Below are 4358 nucleotides of genomic sequence, written 5' to 3' on the forward strand. Positions count from 1 at the left end.
CATTTTTATATTTTAGTTAGTCCATTTGTTTTATTTATTCAATTTAATTAGTATTTGATATATACAAATTTGATGTATGAAATGCAAGACACAAAACACACACTAAACTTACATATAGTCAATATACCTTACTTTCTTGATAGTACGTTGAAGTATAGAACTAGTCAGCGTTTCGTACCCACCTCAAAACAAGTGGGAAAAAAAAAACCAATATGGAGTAAAATAGTTGGGGAACAAATTGAGAAGGATTTTTTGGATTTTTATTTATACTACTTAAAACTAGAAAACAAATATATAACTACAAAACAAATAAAAGAAAGTGATTTGAGATTTATGAAAAGTGATAGAGATTGGAGAAACTAAATTCCACCCCAAGATTCTTTCAATAGAATAAAAATCACTAATTTAATTTCTATAACTAATCTTAGACAACTAGTTATAATTGATCCCTTGAGTAGTGTTATTATCTCTAATAACCAACTACAAGCTAGCATATTACTACACCATAATAGGATATTTACAACACAGACCTTTTTTTAGCTTTGCAACGATTATTTACCATTAGCAAGTTATCAACGCTATAAGAGTTTGCAATGTTAGAAAAGTTATTTTATTTTGGTGAATTTAAGGAATTAATTGTTAACACTTAAAAATCGTGTGAGAAGTGTTGCAAATTATAAATATAAAACATAACTTTACTTTCTCTCCTCTCTCTCTCACCACCGCTACGCTCTCCAGTCTCCTCCCTCTCCCTATCTACCACACACAAGAACCCTAACTCTATTTGCTCGGTCCCGCCCCTAGTTTAAAATATGCTGCGCTCAGTTACAAACACTTTGGTTGTCTTCTTCATCGCAAATATACCCTAGGGCAGCATGGATCTTTTTAGTCATCCATGTTTTTACTTCTAAATTGAAATATGGAACTTTAATTGAAGATCTCGACATCAACAGGAACTTGAACTTCAACAAATTGAGAAATCGAACTAGCTATTCCTTCGTTGATATCTACTCGCAGAACTATTAAAGGTGCCCCCTTTTCCTCAATTTTATGATTTTTATGCTTTACCATCTGTAAACTTTTTGTAATTCATTTTAAGATTAAAGCTCTACCATCTGTAATTCACTTTAAGTTTTTTATTTTATTTCAGGAATATGTTTATAATCGGCTACAATTCAGGTTTGTCGGTCCATCTTTGTTAATTGGTTCTAACTTGTGTTTTATTGTTGCATTGAATGATTTTCTAAAGTTCCTCTTGGTGATGATTTCAACCTGAACGATAAAAGATACTCTTCTAGAGAAGTAAGTACTTTGGCCTTAGTTTTGCTTTAGTTAGTTTTTTGTTGTCGACCAACTTACCAGCCTCTTCTTTTCAATGCTGAGTTTTTCTTCTTCTTCTTCAACTTCATCTTTTCAGTTTCTTTCTTTTTCTAGAGATTATACCATACTATCAAATTGGAGTAGGATGATACAAGAAAAAAAATAATCTTATCCGAACTACCAATAGCCAGCACCCTAAATCTCAGTATTCAAGATGGACTCCTAATTTGTTTGCTGCTTCCATGGAAGCTCCCTGTGTATTTTAAAACCAAGAGTTGGTTGCCCCGCATGATCTTTCATATCACAGGTGATATGTAGAAACATCAAACTAGTTTCATATAGCTAATTTGGTTTCTTTTGGTATGTTTGGTCATTGGTACCTGTTCTTGCATATTTATTGTACTGAAGGTAATAGGTATCCTGGTGTTTTGTTGTTTTGTTAGCTACGGATGGTACTTCACATTCGTCCAGGGATTTGTTTATTTGATACTTATTCACTTCCAAGGTTTCACAGTCAAGAAAATGGTTAATCCTTGGACGACTTACTTGAAACTGTGCGTCGTTCTTATGGGTTCACACGACCTCACTAAAGGGTCTTTGGCTTTCCTTAACTATCTCGCTCAGCTCATGTTCAAATCCACAAGGGTAAATCATATATGCAATTAATCAGTGTTTTGTAAATCACAACATCGCCCTATTGGTCAATTTTAAGAACTATGAATAACTGTAACCTTAAATGCAAATGTAATTCCAATATAAAATTTAATATTGCTCTTTATCCTCTAATGACAGGTGGTTATTGCTCTTAATGATTATGCTCCTAGAACTACCCTGTTAATTGGTCAAATAGTTACAAATTGAATTTCAGATCACGAATGGGGTTGGAATTGAGTCCCAACCCAAAGTCTAGTTACAATCTCGTTAATGTAGATATAATTTAATAGTCATGTAAGGTGTGTATAAGCCCACCAATCTGTTTGGAGAAGTTCTCAGTCTTCTCACCAAGGGTGAAAGCTAGGTGGTAGAAATCTTCTCATTTTCTATTTGAAAAACAAAAAAGTTGAAAGTTGCAAGTTTTTTTTTTTTTTTTTTTGCTTGACAATCAATATCATTTTGCAGCATCCTTATGTTTATAGGGTTTGAAGCAATGGCCACGTTCATCGGCCAAGTCTTAGTTTTGTCGCTCATTGCCCGCTTTGGGGCTGTAACAACTGCCATGCACTACTAAAAAAAGTACATTTATATCGGTTTCAAAAATTCCTTAATAGTGGTTATTCGCTAAACTGATATAATACCTGTCCCAGAAGATATCTTATATCGGTTCTATTTTTCTTATATCGGTTGCTTGTTTCCCATATCGCCAAAATTGTAACCGATATATCAGCTCAAACTTTTCATATCACAAAATTGAAACCGATCTATCTTTTTTTTTTGGTAAATGAAACCAATCTATCTAATATGGTGTATGTTATATCACTTAGAGTTATGGCGATATTAGAATATTATCTTGAGAACCCAAAATAGAAACAAATCATTTGTACAATATCTTATATCGCTTGAAAAAAAGAAAATAATAACCCATTTACTTTTGCAACACTTTGGCTAGCAAAATAGCCGAAACTTCTCAGAAATTCTAGGGCTTTGGAAAATTCGATTTTCTACTCCAAAGTTTAGACTTTTCCTCTCTGTCTTGTTCGACGAAATCCCTTTGGTTCTTTGCATACCTGAGTTGCAGTGCTCTGGTGAGTTTAAGTTAGTGATACTTTTTCTCCTTCTACTACTCAAATTCCAGTTTTAAAGATTATATTACCTGGTTTATGTTAATATCATTGCGTTTATTTAGTTTATGCATCTGTTAATTGCTAAATACGTTGGGATTTGTTGAAGTTTTATGTATAATATGTAAAGATTGTGTTTTTCTTTTTGGGTTTTTGCTAGAGCGTGTTTTCATAGTTTTGGGTCTTCATATAGAGTGTGGGTCTATGTAGTATATAAAACTTTGAACTCTGGACATTAGGGCCATGTTTGGCCCACATTCCTTTAGTGGTATGGCTGTTCACTTAGAAAGCCTTTAGGCCTGCTTTCTCACAATTCAAGGAGTATAAAACTAAATTAACAAAAACCAAAAGCTTGCTACTTTTCTGGTTTCTTCTTGAACCATATGTTTCAATACTTTTTATATACCGATTTTATGTAATCATTGTTTATGTCATCGAGATATGGGAGTAGACAACAAATGCTCTATCTTTAGGGGGGGGGGGGGGAAGTCAAGTATTTAATTAATTGCCTGAATTTAATTAGTATGATTGTTTTTATGAGTTCATTATTTGTTTTGTGATTTTTTTGGAATTAGATGGACTTTGTGGAGCGGCACTAGGATTTATATTGAGGTGAAGCCATCGTCACTAATGCTTGTTATTGCATTTTGAAGATTCGGGATTGTTTGGAAAATCGTATAGAAATTTGTAACCCTCAAAACTCTTTTGAAATTATATATATATGGTTTAATGAATATAGTATTTTTTTCAGGCGTTTGCTTGTGTTTATTTTACTTGTCAAATGGTAAGAAAAAATATTGGTGATTTTATTTGCTTCTATATGAAACCAGGAGGTGCAGGTTCAGGGTAGGAAAAGAATTAAAATAATTTTTTTTACCATATCAACACATTAGTAACGGTTGTAAACCGTTGCGAAGCAAAAAAAATAGTAAAGCATCCATCAATAATCGTTACAAATCAAACTACGTAACACTTTTTAACCGTTAGTAATTGTCATTCTGCAACGGTTAATAACCGTTGGAAATTTTGGTTGGCAACGCTTTTAAACCATTAGTAATTGTCACTCTGCAACAATTAATAACCGTTGGAAATTTTGGTTTGCAACATTTTTTAATCGTTGCAAACATTTCCAACACTTTACCCACGCCCTATTTGCAACGCTTAAAAAGCGAAAATTATTTGCAACGCTTTTTTGCCGTTAGTAATAGCCTATTATGGTGTAGTGCATGGAATTTCATTAACCTCATATCTATATATATA

At 33.0% G+C, this 4358-nt stretch overlaps 1 long non-coding RNA gene across 1 annotated transcript; it reads left to right on the forward strand.

The window, feature by feature from the left end:
* Positions 1–2438: 2438 nt before the first annotated feature.
* Positions 2439–3851, forward strand: LOC147497931 (uncharacterized). Its single transcript, XR_015195335.1, has 2 exons — positions 2439–3062; positions 3674–3851. It is a non-coding gene; the product is annotated as an uncharacterized LOC147497931 (long non-coding RNA).
* The last annotated feature ends 507 nt before the right edge of the window (positions 3852–4358 follow it).

This window comes from Coptis chinensis, chromosome 5 (assembly GCF_015680905.1).
Source record: "Coptis chinensis isolate HL-2020 chromosome 5, ASM1568090v1, whole genome shotgun sequence".
NCBI lineage: Eukaryota > Viridiplantae > Streptophyta > Magnoliopsida > Ranunculales > Ranunculaceae > Coptis > Coptis chinensis.